Below are 17,800 nucleotides of genomic sequence, written 5' to 3' on the forward strand. Positions count from 1 at the left end.
AGGGCTGCATGAGGAACATGGAGCTCCACCAGGGCTCAGAGAGTGAGGCGGGATTTGTGCAACAGAAGATGGACAGAGGCTTTTTATCGTTGTGATTTTGTTTTTGTTTTTGTTTTTATTTTTTGAGATGGAGTCTCACTCTGTTGCCCAGACTGGAGTGCATTGGTGCAATCTCAGCTTACTGCAACCTCTGCCTCCTGGGTTCAAGCGATTCTCCCCATCTCAGCCTCCTGAGTAGCTGGAAATACATGTACCCGCCACCACACCCAGCTAATTTTTGTATTTTTAGTAGAGATGGGGTTTTGTCATGTTGGCCAGCCTGATCTCAAACTCCTGACCTCAGGCAATTCACCTGCCTTGGCCTCCCAAAGTGCTGGGATTACAGGCCTGATCCACCATGCCCAGGCGAGGCTTTCAAATAGAGAGCCAAATGGGATACCAAGAGGAGGCCAAGATGGTGTCACCAGCATCTGGAAGCAATTTATTTTACTAAGCGCATCTGTTCTCAACCCTAATTGGTGTCTGCTTACCTGGCACAATAAAGCCAAAACATCCACGCCAAGGTTTGCAGCAGACGAAAGGAAGGCATTTATTTGCAGGGCAGCAAGTAAGGAGAATTGGGCGGCTCACACTTAAAACCCCAACTCCCAGATGGCTTTCAGGTAAGGGTTTCTAAAGGCAGGGAGGCAGAGGTTACAGGCAAAGTCATAAATCAATACATGGAGAACATACATTAGTTTGACCTAACACAGTGGGACATCTCAAAGCAGGAAGCCACAGGTCAGAAGTGGATTCAAAGATTTTGATTTATGATTGGTTTAGGAAGGATTGCCTAAAAATGTGGGATCAGCAAAAAGGGATGTTAGCTCTGGCTGGAGGATGTGACTTTCTCCAGGCCCCTCAGGGAGAAATTTAGAACAAAGAGAGGTTGGAGTCCAGGCGTCAGTTTCCCCTTACCTGGGGTCTACGTGCCAGCAGATCCATTTGGTGGGGATCCAGGTTTCTGAAAAACAACTCAGTGGCATGTGTTAAGATGTTGTCTAGTTTCTACCAGGGAACCAAACATCCCATGATTCTAACTTCCTTGGCTATGGTCTTAAGCTAGTATTACCTTCTTCCTTACCACATTTACTTCTCAGGCATAGCTAGGTGCCTGAAATTTCCCTTAAAGGAACTGAAGAGGTTTTTTTTTTCTATACTTGGGGGAGCCCACAGGCTCCTAAGAGGTCCCTGTTAAGTCTCACTTCCATTCAGCAAGTGATACAAATCCACGTGCATCTGTGTCATCCTCTCAGGAAGCCGTGCATTCATGCATCCATGTGGCTTCTGTGGACCACCACCAAATGTGCACCAAGCATAGTGCTAGGCCCAGGAGGGTACAGACAAGGAGAGAGATCTTTCACAGATGGGAAAGTTGAGTCTCTGAGACTGACTCACGCAAGATCAGGGTCTAAGTGGTCAGGACTGGAGGCCAGGTCGGCCTAGCTTCAAGTGCTATACCCTCTGTATGAAACTTATGATGGCAGAGGAGGTGGGAAGGGGACCCGGTAGGGTGGGATGCCAGGCTGACTGAGGAAGTCATGTGGATGAGGCTGAACAGGCTGGGCTTATGTGGGTTGAGGGGACAAAGATAATGACCTGGGCTGCCCTGATCTGGATCAGGAACTGTGGTTTTCTTGAAAGGTGACCTAGAGCTTCCAGGAGCTGTTGAGACTGAGGAGTTGGCATTGCCGCAGCAGGGGTGAGGAGGGGGTGGGAGTGCAGGCAGTGAAGGTGTGTATGGCACTGTGGTTGGTGTTCGGGGGCGACTGTGTCTCCTGAATGCTGATGCCATCCCCAAGGCATTTGTAATCAGCCCATGAAACCTGCCCTGGGTCTGAATCCATGAATATATTTATAGGTCATCCCTGTTCTCCAGGTGCTGGTGAATGGTCCCATAAAACACATCTCATTATGGCCCGAAGGGCTTCCCAACTCTAAAACCCCTTTTTATTTAAAAAAAAAATTCTTAAAATCATTCCTTGATGAGGAAAGTACCCATGCTGACATTTCCAAGGGGGGATAGTGGAGGAAGGAGTTCCTGGGTGTTCCTGCAGCTGTGCCAGGGCTCTGGCTGTCTTCTGGGACATCATGCAACTCTTCTGGTCCTTTTTCTTCTCTGTATCGTAGCAAGGAAACGTGCATGCACATTCCTGTTTCTCAAGGTTGCTGTGAGGATAATTAGTTTACCTTCATCTGTCACCGTGCTCCCTTTACACCCAGCATCTGAGATTGTCTCTAATTATTATGACAAATCTCATGGAGCCCGCTGAGAGATCTGAGCTATCTCTGGACTTCAAACCCACGTGTGGCTTTTGTTTTCACTTGGTTGCTATTGGCTCCAAAGTTTCTATCTCCCTCCCGCACTTCTCCCCAAGGCTGCATGTCTGGCAGCCCGCAGGCCAGCCTGACATGACGGTCCTGTGGGTATCTTAACTTTGACCATACTGTGAACACCCCTCCAAGCCTGTTATTCTTCCCTTGGTCTCCCTCCCCACTTCTGGCATCAAATTCATTCAACAAATATTTATGTATTGAGCACCCACCCCATGCAGGCTTTGTGGGGTGCTGGCATGGGGTAAGGGGAAAGGACGAGGCCTCAGCCTTTATGGAGTCTAGACTCTCCCATTACTTTCCTTCCAGATAGTTCTGGCAAGAAACCAAGAAACTATCTTAGATGTTTCTCTCCGTCTCCTCTCACTCCCAACCAGTTATCAAATCCCCTCAGTATTAGTTCCATGACTTTTTAATCTGCCCCTTCCTCTTCGCCACCCCAGCCTGGTTCAGACCTCCTTTGTCACTGGAATGGACCACTGAGAACTTGCTGGCCTTCCCGTCCCCACCCTAGCTTCCTCCATCATATTGCTGTAACTCCCTTAGGGATCACTGTCTTCATAATAAAAACCAAACTCCTTCTCCTGACATCAGAGCCACAACCATCTAGACCCAGCCTGTCCTAGGTCTCACTTCTCACCATGCACCGCACACAGGATGCTTCACACACATAGATCTACTCTCTCTGCTGAACCTGTCAGACCTCCTTGCCTCAGTGAATGCAGTTTCCTCCAGGAGAAATTCCCTTATCCTTCCCACAAGCCCCCTCTCCACCTACACACACACTACCCTCCTTTCTCCACTGAGTAACATCTACCTGTCCTTTCAGGCTCTATTCAAATGTTGTGACTCTACAAAGACTTCCCTGATTTCTGGGTAGAAATAACTCATCTCTCTTCTTTCTTCTCAAAATGCTTCATCTGCACCTTTGTGCCAGCATTTATCACCCTTTATCCTGTAGTCGGCTGAATGCTGTTCATGTTATTTTCCCTACGCTAATAACAGTCATAACAATAATTAATGCTGATTGATTGCTTGTACTAATCATTTGACATATATTATCTCATTTAATTCTCAAGAGAACCTCACAAAATAGGTGTGTTATTTTCCCCATTTTGCAGAGGAGGAAGCAAGCTATGTAGCACGTAATCACATGCCTGAGGTCACCCAGAGATTTGGGCCCAGGTGCTCTGACCCTGGAGCCGGCACCCTTTCCTACTCCCATGAACTGCCTTCGGGAGGCTAGAGGTCAACAGGCAGGGAGTTCAACTCACATCTCTGGGCCGCTTCTGCCTCCATCACAAAGCCAGGCACATGGAGGCAGGTCACCGACGCTTGTTGATTTAAGAGTTAAAGATCCATTGGCTGAAGAGTTGAAAGGAGATAGAGGATAGAAAATAGACAAGGACATGGGGGTAGAAGAAAAGAGATTCCAGGGGTCCCTTAAACAGAATGTCCTCCTTCCTCCCAGCCTCCTTCCTCCCACTTAATTTTTCTTTTCTACTCTATTCATTTCCTGGGGTTGCCAATTAAGGTGCTGGCAGGGCTATGCTTCCTCTGCCACCTCCAGGGGAGAATATTTCTTTGTCTCCTCCAGTTCCTGGTAGCCCCAGGAATTCCTTGGCTTGTGGCTGCATCACTCTAACCTCTACCTCTATCACATGACCATCTTCCTTTTCTCTCTCTGTCTTCTCTTCTTAGAAAGATAATAGTTATATGGGGAGGAGGCCCACTCTAATAACCACAGCTTACCTTAATTATATCTTCAAAGACCCTGTTTCCAAGAAGATCACACTCACAGGTTAGAACCTCAGCATATCTTTTGGGGGGGTGTAATTCAACCCCTAACACTGCCTATTAATCAGATTGCAACACGTGAGGATATAGGGCTTTCATAGCACCAATAAAACTGTAATCATCCACTACTGAGATACAAATCCTTGGTTCTGCTTTCTGAGTTGACATCGCCATATGATAAATCCCTAGTTCTTTAAGATGTTTAACTCGTGTCATTTTGAGACACATGAATTGACAGCTGGGGATGAAGACAGAGTGAGCTAGAAGAAAGGAGTGAGTGATGGCCCCTCTGGGCTGGATGAGTGCAGCCAGGGCAGAGTCCCGGCTTGTGACAGCTGCTTATCGGAGCTAACCAGGTGTTTCGTACAGCATTAGCCCCACCTGAGCTTCTTGCCCATCTTGGGTTCCACATTTGAGTTGGGTGATAGTCACAGCACAATCTCCCTTCCTCTCCCACCAGGGAAACTGTTTTTTCCAAAGTAAGACTTGTTCACTCTGCATTATCTGTCATTTCCCCACCCTCTGCCTCAGTTTACCCTTCCATCAAATTAGGAAACCAAGAACACCTAAATCTAAGTGATTGGCATTGTGCCTCCTCCATTATGATCCTGGGTGTTCCCATGCATATCTGTGGGGCTCTGCCTGGCTTCCAAACACCAGGTAGCTGTAGCTGCTAGAGAGCTTTAAGGGCTTTGCTTCTCCATCTGAGCATCCTGACTGCTGCGTGTGGGGCTCTGCCCAGAGTCTAGAAGCTACCGTGCCTTCTCATAAGGAATGGGGGGAAAGACTGTGGATTATACATTGACTAGGGAACAGAAACCGTGCTGGGATATTTTATTAAATAACTACAACCCTGTTAGGTTATTATTATTAGCTCCATTTCACAATGAGGAAACTGAGGTCAGGGAAGTTAAACTACCTTGCCTGCCCTCACATGGCTCATAAGTGGAGGTTCTTTGTACATTGGGGTGCTGTGCCTAGACTCACAGTGCCAGCCTCCACAGGCCAGCTCTTGCTATGGCACTGCTGTTCATGTTTACAGTTTCTCCGCTTCTGCCATTTTGGGTGGATTGGTTGAGCCACTGTTCAGCAGGACCACAGGAAATACCTGTTCCCCATTCCTCCAGTCCAACCCTGATTTCTGTCTCACACAGGGTAACTGAAGCCACAGGGCTACCACCGTGCTTCCTCCATCACTTTGTGTCTCCTTTGCTGCCCCCAACAGGGATTCTGGGGCCAAAGCACACACTGGCTTGCTTAGGTTCAGGTCTCAGGATTAGGAAAAAAGCAAGCAAGACAGTGGGAGTTACCCAGGGCACTGGCTCACATGGGCCTCCTCCCTGCCACCCCTCCTTAAGGTTTTATTTAACCAGGTAGTTGTGGGTGCAGTAAGGGAGGCTCAGATTGGATAACAATTGAACACCAACACTGGGCTAAGCTAATGCCCACTCACGACCAGGGGCTCCAGGGAATGACCAGGAGGGTGGCGACAGGGAGAGCAATCCCCTGCAAAAAGAAACTCTGCCAGGGTGGGCTGTGAGCTCCGCCTGGTCTGCTGGTCACCCTTCATTCCTCTCTTTCTGGCTCCTCCTTCTTCACTTTCTCCATCCCTGTGTCTGCTCTTCTCTCTCTTTCTTGCCCTGTTTTATAATTTCTCTCTGCCAAGAGATCTTTGTCCCTGTCTTTTCATCTCTTTCTCTATCTGTCTCTCCTTCACTTGCTTTCTCCCTCCATCCCTAAACCAAACTTAGCCCCACTGGGCTCCAGGACCAGATGGATTGTGAAATAGAGTCCCCTTCCAAGGAGGAACGCTCTAGGCTCAGGTCAAAGCAGGAGCTGCTCACATGTCACACACACACACACACACACACACACACACAGAGAGAGAGAGAGAGAGAGAGAGAGAGAGAGAGCAGTAGTCTAGGACGGCACAGGGAGACGTGACTTCCTTCTGTTCCCACATTCCCTTGGAAACATCCTCCCTTTCCACTTCCCTTCTACATGGTGAGTGGCAGTTGGACGAGATGATGTTACACTGTCTAGTGTCCGGCACCGACACTCTGTAATTCTATGGAAATGGGTGTAAGTGACAGCACAAGAGGCTCAAGGCCACAAGTCCATGAACTCCTCTTTTCTCCTTGAGGATTTCTGGCAGGTGTCTCAAGATCCCCAAGCACTGCAGCCTGTAGGATGCTTTCTAGTGTCTCATGTTTGACTTCCAGTTGGACCATTTTGTGGTGCCATAGCCCATTTCCTCTGGGAAGACCTTCACAAATAGGCGAGCAAGAACACCCCAGTGCTATGGGCTCAGGGTAAGCAGGACTCTGTTTATGGCTCCTGAAGAGCCCTTATGCTATCCCCTATACTCTGCACCAGCTTCCCCTCCCTAGAACGGGAGCTAGGGTCTGAGCAGAGACCTTGCTGAGGGATATGAGGTAAGGTGGGGACAGGACTGAGGGAGGGGGCATATGGAGGGACAGACATGAGATGGAAAACAGTAGAAGCTTAGATATGACCTGTTTTCCTCACAGGACCAACTCCTGCCTGGGGGAGGGCTGGGGGTGGGCAGGAGAACTCTCAGCTTTGAGATTTCTCTGGGCAAGGGCGCCCAACCCAGCTTTTTAAAGAAAGAAGCCCCAGAAAGGAAGATGAAGCCCAGAGAATCCTTTGCCCAGGATGTAGTATAAATCTCAACCTGCTCCACAGGAAGGAGGAGAAACCTCATTCATAATCTTGATGAATTGGTAACTCAATAAGCCCAGGCCCGCCCAGATGAGTGCTCAATTAGTGAGAGGAGGAGAACACCGGTAATTCCCTTCTCCTTGGGCGGTGGGAACTGTGCCGCTCAGCCCTCCCCGCCCCTTTGGAAACTCCTGGGAAATGGCAACAACTTTGAACATTACACTGGCAGCCCCCACCTCAGTGAAGGTCCTTGAGCAAGTCTGAGAGAGCAGAAGTGACTTCTCTTTCTCCCTCCCTTCCTTCTTTTTTCTTTTTTCCTTCTTTTTCTGTTTTCCTTTCTTCCTTTCTCCCTTCCTCCTTCCATCCCTCCTTCCTTCCTTCTTTCCGTCCTTTTTCTTTTTCTCTTTTCTCCCTTCTTCCTTCCCTCCCTCCTTCCTCCTTCCTTTTCTCTATCTTCCTTTCTCTTTTCCTCCTCTCCTTCCTTCTTTTCTTCCTTCTTCCCTCCCTCCCTCCCATTCTTTCTGTGGGTGTATGTGAGTGTTAAGTGTCTTGGCCAGGGCACTCATCCTTCTCAGATCATCATGCAGGAGCCCTCTCCCACCCACATTCCCATTCCCACCCTTCACCACCCCCACCATAGGCAACCGCTCTCTTTTGTAGTGTACCCTGAGGTTAGATTTGTATGTTTATGCCTTTTTAATTCATACACATGGTATTGCATTACAGACTCTGTTCTTTTCACTTTTCTTTTTTTAACTTCAGCACTATTTCAAAATGTCTAGCAGAGATGCTATGTGCAGATGGAGTTCATCATTCTGGTTGCTGCCCAGAGTTTGCAGGGGATGCTGCCACATGCCACCTCTCTATTCGTCTAGCGATGGACACCTGTGTTGCCTCCAATCCCAGCTGCCACAGCATCACTACACAAAATATCCACGTGCATATCCACAGTGGACCTTCATGAGGTCACCCTGTAGCTCATGTCCAGAACGCAGTTCTGGCTGAGGATATGCACAGCCTTGATCTGCCCAAGGACTGTGGGTGGGTAGGTTCTGCATTGGTGGCCCTGGCACTAGGAAAATACTTATTTTGTTTGGTGGTTCTACCTTCGTAGACACAGCTAAGCCTAAGAAAATGCTGGAATTTTCCTGGTTGTGGTCCCACATTAGTAACAAATGCCCATGCCCCTTCAGGGTCAAGTAGCCCAGTTCCAGAGGCACCATGCACACTGTGATTTTCTGTTATGCCCAGGGGGCCCTTCACATGAGTGCAAGTTCATGGTCCCCATGCCAGTCACTGCATGATTAAAGTTCCTTGGGAGAGGTGATGCCCCTTGATTCGCCTCTGACTCATCTCTAGAAGTGAGTAACTATGGTCTTGTCTCCACCAGGGTTGCTCCCTGGGGCCAGGCTGGGGAGAAGGGGGAGCTTGGACATAGAGATCTCAGCAGTCGGAGGAGGCCTGAGCACTTGGCCAGGCAGGGGAACTTCTGGGGACACCCTCATGAGTGTCCCTGCCTTTCTTAGTCCCCAGCCTTCAAACCCCCTGCCTCCTCCACCTTCGCCTTTTCTCTCAAGTCACAGCTCAGCAATTTTATGCCACCACACCACCACCCTGCAACTGGCTCACCCTCCTCAGACTGAGGACCAGCATCCCAGCCTGACCACCACTGAGGTCTCAGGTGTGTCTCCACCACTAAGTCTCTGGTGGCAGCCAGATCTGAGACCCAGGTAGCTAATCTGTACTCCTGGAGAGACCAGCTGAATGAACAAACTTTTCAAAGTGCTGAAACTTTGTTTGTAATAGCCCAAAACAACCACCAACCCAAATCAACCTCAACAGTAGAATGAGTGAGCCTACTGTAGTGTGTCCATACAATGGAATACTACAAGGAAATGGAAAAAAAACAGCAAAGAACATCATGGATAAATTTCACGTGCATTGCACTGAGTAAAAGAAGCCAGACATAAAAGAGTTCATCCATGGTCAGGCACATTGGCTCACAACTGTAATCCCAGCACTTTGGGAGGCCGAGGTGGGTGGACGTCTTGAGGTCAGCCTGGCCAACATAGTGAAATCCCACATCTACCAAAAATACAAAAAAAAAAAAAATTAGCTGGGCGTGGTAGTGCTCACCTGTAATCACAGCTACTTGAGAGGTTGAAGCAGGAGAATCGCTTGAACCCAGGAGGTGGAGGTTGCAGTGAGCCAAGATCATGCCACTGCACTCAGTCTGGGTAACAGAGCAAGACTCTGTCCAAAAAAAAAAAAAAAAAGCTCATCCAGTACCATTTCTTTAAAGTTCAAAAGCAGACAAAACTAGTCTATGGTAATAGAAATCAGAATAATAGTTACTCTTGGGGAAAGAACTTGACTGGGAAGAAGCACAGAGGAATCTTCTAGGGAGCTAGAAATGTTCCGTATCTTCATTTGGGTGATAGTTACACAAGGGTAACTTCACATACATCAAAATTCAATGAACATTTGAGTAGATATTTATTCAAAGAAGATATACAAATGGTCACTAAAATAAGCACATGAAACAATATTCAACACCATTAGTCATTCAGAAAATGCAAAAATTGTACAATGAGATGCCACTTCACTCCCACTAGGATAACTATAATTTTAAAAGAAAATAACAAGTGTTGGCAAGGAGGTGGAGAAATTGGAACCCTCATCTATTGCTGGTGAGAATGTAAAAAGGGGCAACCGCTTTGGAAAACAGTTTGGCAGTTTCTCGAAATGTTACAAATATAATTAGCATACGAACCAGGAATTCCATTCATAGGTATATATCCAAAAGAATTGAAAATATATGTCCACCCAAAAACTTATACACGAATGTTCATAGCAGCATTATTCATACTGATAATACCTTAAATATGGAGACAACCCAAATGCCCGTCAACTAAAGAATGGATAAACAAAATATGGTATATCCATACAATGGAATATTATTGAGCAGTAAAAAGAAATGAAGTACTTATGCATGCCATGACATAGGTGAACCTTGAAAACATTATACTGAGTAAAAGAAGCCAGAAATGAAAGGTCATATATGATTCCACTTATATGAAATATCCAATATCCACAGAGGCAGATGCAAATCCATAAGACAGAAAGTAGATTAATGGGTGCAGGGGTAAGGAGCAGGGAAGAACAGGATGTGACTGTTAATGGGTACAGAATTTATTTGGGGGATGATAAAAATATTCTGCATTTGACAGCGGTAAAGATTGCACAACTGTGAATATACCAAAAACTACTGAAACTTTAAAACTGTGAATTTTGTGATTAGTGAATTATATCTCAAAAAAGCTGTTATTAAAAATTCATTGAGCAACACACTTAATATTTTGCATGTTACTGTATAAAAGCTATTCATAAATGAATGAATAAATAAATGTACCTGAAAGCAAATGTTTAAAAAAAATCAGTACTAGGATTTAAAAAGTGAAATACAGAACAAGGTTCATAATACTGTATTCTTTGTGTAAAGTCAAAGTCATATACATGCAAAGCAACACCGCATTTCTATAGGGATTCATGCTAATTCAAAGATAAACACTAGATTGCCCCTCAAGAAATCTGAATTTCTGCCTCTGAACTGAGTTCTCCTCTAAGTCCCAGATGATGGTTGTTGACCCTGATTCCTACCCAGACACCACCTGAACTCATTCCCCTGGGCTGAATCAGGTCCCTGGGTCTCTCACCCATTGTGTATGAACAGGAAGTTTGCTGCCCCATCTGCCTTCTGAACTGAACCTCCTCTGGGAATATCTTTTACCAGATCCTGATATCCTGGTACCGGTGATTGTCCCAACCATCCATGATAGATCTACATGTCCTCTAAGCATGCCGGTAGGGACTACCTGGTCTTCTCCAGGGCAACCTTCTGACTGAATCAGCCTCCCAAGCCTACCCCTAGCCTGAGGAGTGTCTGCACCTGCCTGGATGGCTGAGGGATGCGCGGGGTCCACTGTAATTGATACCACAGTCTGCCTGATACCCAGGTACAGAGGCCTAGAAAGCAAGAGGTCTGTGTTCATTGCCTGACCACACTGACAGGGGCTAGATCTTGCCACGCAGTGCAGCAGACTCTATCTTTGGAGCATTTGAAATGACAGACACAGCCACTTATCTCATCAAGTGAAAGGACTGGTGATGAGAAACCCCCTGGATTGTCCAGATACTGATTTATCTCAAGCGTCCCTTGAGAAGCTCTTTACGTACTGAAGAGACTGGCACAATTGTTGTATGTATTAGTTGAGCTTCTCAGTTGCAGACAACAGAATACTCTCTAGGTAGTTTAAGCAGAGAGCAGTTTAGTACAGATAGAGAGAGCTCACAAAATCATTGGAACTGCAGAAGAAATACCCTCTATACTGGCCCAGTAAAGAAACCTATGCCTGTGAAATGGTTGGCAAGCTGCCATCACCACCACCACCCACCCCTGCGACACACACACACACACACACACACACACACACACACGCACCAGCCACCAGCACAAAGAGTGTTCTATCCCTTGCCTGGTCTCTCACGTAACTCACTCCCCAGTCAACATCTCAGTCACACCTAACAAGAAGTCATATTGGAAGCTAGCAATAGGGTTGCTAGCCATCCCAGCTGGTCTGGGACTGGGGATTTCCCATGTTGCAGGACTTTCTGTGCTAAATCAGAAAAGTCCCAGGCAAAACAGGGCAGGTTGGTTACCCTAGCTAGGAAATGTAGTGTTTTTGGAGTAAGCACTGGGGAGGTAGGAGTCATATTGCGGGGAACTGTCAAAATGTGGAGAGGAGGTCAGATGATTCGGGCCAGCTACAATGACAGATTATCTCTAAACTGCATGAAAAAAATAAATTAGAATCTTATAATCACCACTTATTGAGTATTTACTATATGCCCTGAGCTTGCTTGCCAAGTGCTTTAGTATTACTGTTATTTATTATTATTATTCTATCTTCACCACAAACCTATGATAGTATATTATTTATCTAATGCTGTTATAGGTCCTGTTATGGAACTTACATTGTTGTGGGAGAAACAGACATTTAAGCTGAGGCATGAGCGAAGGGGAGGGAGCCAGATACACAGTGATGTGAGGAAAGGATGTTCTAGCCAGAAGGAACAGCAAGTGCAAAAACTGGAGGTGGGAACAGAAAGGAGTTTTGCATACTCCGGGAACAGAAGGAACTCTGTGTGGCTGCAGGAGAGCACAGGAGAACAGGAAGGGGTATACAACAAGGTTTAGGTATGGTAGACTATGGTAAGGAAGATGGATTGTACTTTAAGAAAAACTAGAAGCCAGTGGAGGGTTTTAAGCAGGGGAGTGGTATGATTAGATTTTCATTTTATAGCCTGGGTCACAAAGCTGGTGAATGAGAAATGAAATTTGAAGCCAGATATGTATCACTACAGATTGCGTTATCACCTGTTTTCAGCAACCATGCAAGCTGACATCATCCAGGACTCATAAGCAAGCGCCCCTAGTTTGTTCACAAATGCTCATTCTGTGTGTTGACTTCTCTACAGCAATGATTCTTCATCTGGAGCAATTTTGTCCCCCGGGGGGACATTTGACAATGCCTGGAGGTATTTTTGGTTGGTACAACTTGTCGGTAGGAGGTGGTGCCAGCATGGAGTGGGTAGAGGCCAGGGATGCTCCTAAATGTCCTACAGTGTACAGGACAGCCCCACGACAAAGACTTGTCCAACCCCAGATGTCAATACTGCTCTCCAGTAAATCACAGTCATTTTCTCATGTGTACAATGATGGGTGAATTTAAATGAAAGCTGAGACTCCTTCCAACTCCCCGAATGTGTATTCTTTGCTTGGGAAACAGGAGTGCTTCAAAGCAGGCAGCGGGCCCTCAGCACACATCACAGGGGTTTCTGTGACACCAGGTCTTTCATTCATTCTACCACAAAGCCAGGCAGGTCCTGGTAGCACGGGAAGAAAGAAACTTAGCTAGTGAGTGTGGAGTGGAGAAAACCACTGGTTTGGTTGGGCTTTTCACCTCCTGGGAACTGCTGCTGTGTTTCCCAGTGCTCCAGCAGCTAGGCAGTGTGGCAATCAATCAAGCAATTCCTGGCAGTGGGTCAGCTGATGGTGATGGGCCCGGCTCTGCCTGAGTCTTGGTGAGCTCTCCTGGGGCTTCCAAACATTCATGGCTGGGGACTGAGGCTGCAAGGGTCAGGGGATGACCAGCTGCCCCTTAGACACTGCACAGTGACATCTGCACATGTGCAGATACTCCCTATAATCTGTACTTAAACACAGTACTCCTACTGCATACCCAGAGTACGTTTTTCGATGCCTGCATATCCACACAGTTCCGGATCTCTCCTGGTGGCCACATGACCAACCCATCAGACCAGACGGTGCATGGATTATAGAGTGGAGATTCCCTATTCACACTATGTTACCAACTTTGGAGGCTGGGTGCACGCACATACACCTTCCATTTCCAAACACCACAGGCTGACTGCACATCATTTACGCTGCAGGAATGCCACATTAGACTCACTACAATGAATTGAGTGCTTACCATGTGCCACATGCCGTAAGTACTTTTATACGTCTTCTCTTTGAGTCATTCTATCTTCATTTGGGTTCCTTGGACAGCAAACCTTGAAGCAAAAATTTAGGAGCAAGTAGTTTAGTTGGGAGTCGATCCAGGGATTACTATGAGGGAATGGGGAGAAAGGCAGTGACAGGAGAAAAGCTCATGAAGGGTATGTAAATGAAGGATTCACCGCTCTGGGAAACTGTGGTTTGAGCCTCAGGAAGACCATATGGAACACTGCTCAGGTTTGTCCCCTCATCAGAGGAGAAAAAGCTTTGGTCCCTCACTGCCTGGTTGGCTAAAGGAATGTAGACAGAACACCCACAGCCTCTGCCACATCTCCCAATACCACTAAGGAAAGTATTAGATAACTCTATTTTAGATGAGGTAACAGGGGTTAGAAGAGGTTATGCTACCTTGTCCAAGGCAACATGGTTAATGAAGTGTGGAACCAGGATTCAAACTTGGGTCTGGCTAACTGCAGAGCCCACATTCATACTCACTGTATTAGCTTCCTCGAGCTGCCAAAAAATAAAAAGAAAGTACCACAAAATACCGCACACAGCGTGGCTTACACTACAGAAATGTATTGTCTCACAGTACTAGAGGCATGAAATTCAAGACCAAAGTGTCACCAGGGTTGGTTCCTTCTGAGGGCTGTGAGAGAGAATCTGTTCCACGCCTCTCCCCTAGTTTTCTGCTGGTTTGCTGCCAATCTTTAGTATTTCTTGGCTTGCAGAAGCATCACCCCAGCTCTGCCTTCATCTTCACAGGATATTCTCTCTGTGTTCACTTCCATGTCTCAATGTCCCCTTTTTATAAAGACACCAACCATACTGAATCAGGGTCCATCTAAGGACCTCATCTTAACCAACTACACCTGCAATGACCTTATTTCCAAGTAAGGCTGCATCCAGAGGTACTGGGAGTTAGGACTTCGACACAGAACTTTTGAGGAGACACAATTCAACCTTTAACACCCTCCATGCCTGTCATCACTCCTCTGTACCCCATAGGCCTTTGTTCTGCATGTCCATTTTTATCCTTTGAGCTTGTCCACTGCACGCTGGACAAAAGAGCCCTGTAGCTTGTAGCTTATGTCCCTCACTTTTGATGGCCCTACCCTTCAGGTGATGGCATGACTAGATCATGGCCAGAGGGCAGAGGACTGAATGAGATGGATGAAGTCTGGGAGAAAGCCTTGGTGAGGAAGCTTGGGCCTGGGGTCCACCTCACTGTCACCTTAATCACTGAGATTCAATCACCAAATATAATAAAGAAAAGTATTACAGAAATAAAACACTGCCAAAAAATCTTTCTCAAATTATAAGTCCATGCAATGAGCAGTCTGGGTTTATAAAGAACAAATTATGCCAGACAACACTTGATTGTGCCTTTAAGGGAACTAGGAAATTAAGAGATGGGAAGGATGGAAGGGATGCAATATATCTTAATTTTAATACAGCAATTGATACACCATCTTGTGGAATTGTCCCTGCAAAATTAATTCAAACTGGCTTGGTGAGGAGAACTGTCCCTGGGGTTGAAAACCAGGGGAAAGATAAACAAACAAATAATGATTAAAGGAGAAACCAAAACCCATAGCCCTAAGGTAGGGAAAGGAAGGAGGGTGACTTAAGAGAGGGGAAGGAAGATTTTGAAATGTGCAGAGGTGTGGAATACGCCTAGGTGTTTGGGGAGCTGGAGAGGGGATGGCCCAGAGAAGGAGATTGACCAGGAGCCTGCCAGACAGTGGGATTCACCAGTGGCTCTATGCCAGGTGGGTCACATCACCAACCCAAAGAGACTGGGAAACTGAAGGCTGCACCCTGAAGAAACCTACAACCTGAATGGAGGAAACCTACTAAAGGCAAGTACAGTCGACTTCAGGGGCAGAGTCAGGTGCTAGGTTTTGCTTTTTACAAATGTATATGACATTTGAAGTGAAGTAGCCCATTCTTTGGAATCCTAGAATCCTGACTTGGGCTTAGAATGTTAGAGTTGACAGGGGCCTTAGTGAAGGCCTCTCTGTGCAGACGAGCAGACTCAGAGTCACAGAAAGAGAAGTATGTCTGGGGAGTTTGTCAGAAATGCAGATTCATGGACTCAGAACTCAGCGGTTCTGATTGTTGTGGACTTTGGATAAGGCCGAGGAACCATCATTTGTAACAGATCAGTTAAAGATAACTTTGGTATGTGGATCACACTGAGAAACACTGGCCCACGATCACACCCTGGTCCTGTGCTTTTATTCTCTTTGTTTTTCTTTCTTCTTTCTTTCCTTACTTCCAAAATGTTTTTCTCATGTGTCTACTATATGGAAGGCAATGTTCTAGGTTCCAGAGATGGAGAGATAAAAAGTGACTTTCATCTTTGAGAAGTGGACAGTGAGGCTACCCAGTGAAATAATTTATAGAAGCATGAGGAGCTGAAGTCATGTTTAACTACTCTATGAAAGCACCATCAGCAAAATTCAGACAGCGAGAAACTACAGGGCAAACACCAGGCTTCCTCAGTAAATACACTACAAAGGGCAAAAATAAGAGGAAGGGAAGATCTATACATTAAAGGGGACTTAAGGGACATATCAATCAATTGTCATGTAAGACCTTACCTGGATCCTGATTTAAACAAATGCTGTTTAAAAGAACTATTATGAGGCAATCAGAAAAATGTGAACATTTGTGGATATTTGATTATTTTAACTAATTACAAGGTATGTTGAGATGGTATTGCGGTTATTTTTTTAAACTTCCTTATCTACTAGATATAGAAACTAAAATTTTTATGGATAAAACAATTTGATGTTTACAATTGGCTTTAAACTAGCTCTGTGTGTGTGTGTGTGTGTGTGTGTGTGTGTGTGTGTCTCTAGGGTCAGCAGAGGGGTGTCTAGATCAAGCAAGATTGTAAGATTGTCTATGAGTTATTGATTGTTGAAGCCAATTATGGGTAGTTCATTATACTATGAGGAGTTCATTACTATTCTATTTTGTATATGTTTGAAATTTTTCTAATAGAAAGAAAGAGAGAAAGAAGAAAGGATGCAGAGAGGGAGAGAGAGAGAGAGAAGGGAGGTAGGGAATCCAGGCGGCAAGTGGTGAATGGAATCGTAGATTGATGACCACACAGGATGAACCAGGGAGAGTCCCCACTCTGGCAAGAGGGTTCAGTTCAGAAAAGGAATCAGCATTAACCAGGCCAAGATGTGAGGTGGAGGTATGGGGGAGGCCCGTGTAGATGTAGAAAGAATGTGCTGGCCGTGGCTATGGAAACCGCAAAAGAACAGCAAGGACCTGACCCCCAGCACTGGGTGGGCTGGGCTCAGGAGCTCGGGGGATTCTGGTAGGTGAGGGAAGTAACCAAAGGATTTCAGACAAAAGAGACATAGAAAGACACATGTTTGGTTAGCTCACCTGGGCTTCTCTGTGGAGATTGGAGCTGGATAGGGAGACCAGTGGAGGGAAAACAAGTTATGCCAAGGGGGTGTGAACAGAAGGGGACACTGGAGACATTTAGGAAGTAGACTCTACAGGATGTAGTGTTTGGGGGGTCTCCTGTGCTTTTTGTTGGATGTCTAAAGGGATGGTAATATCATCTCTCAGCCAAGGCAGGGAACACAGGTAAAGGACCTGGTGGGGTAAGAGGTGACAGATTCATGTGGACACCTCGGATTTGTGGGAAAGCCAGGGAGAGATGTTTCACATGCCTTTGGATGTATAGCATTGCAGCTCAGAGGAGAGATCTAAACCAGGGGATGTAAACATGGCCTTGAGAAGAGGGAGAAGAGGAAAGGAGGGCCTGAGTCAGCGTCTTGGAGCAACACTGATATCTCAGCTGATGGTAGTGGGAGCCTGCACCTGGTCCCAGTCTCCCAATCCATTCTCTGCCAGCTCCTCTCTTACAACTTTTGCACTTGAGTTTTGGGGTCCGCTAGTCTCTGGAGTCTCCTGGGTCAGGCCGACTGGTGGCAGCTGCTTTCTCTTGGTTCCCTCACTGACCATTCCTGCCAAGTAATTCTTGTACCTGCCTGTGAACCAACACTTGCTCAGGAAGCTGAAGGATGCCTCCATCACCAAAGCCCTTTTTCATCATGGTCAACCCAGCTGTACTTGCCTGTGTATTGTTTCTCTGTCGCTTGCTTCAGTTGGGCAGAATGGGGTGGTGGCAACACACAACACCTCTAGAGGCCACTGGACCTGGGGTTAAGTCCCAGCTCAGCCATCAGGGAGTGTGTAGACTCAGTCGTGTTATTTTACCTCTCGATGTCTGTTTCCTCATCTGCAAAAGAAAAGGAACGAATGAGATTTGTACTAGCCTCTTAAATGCCATAATGCACAAATAGCACTTCACTGTATGCTATATAAATGTCATTT

Source organism: Macaca thibetana, chromosome 4 (genome assembly GCF_024542745.1).
Source record: "Macaca thibetana thibetana isolate TM-01 chromosome 4, ASM2454274v1, whole genome shotgun sequence".
Taxonomy (NCBI): Eukaryota; Metazoa; Chordata; class Mammalia; order Primates; family Cercopithecidae; genus Macaca; species Macaca thibetana.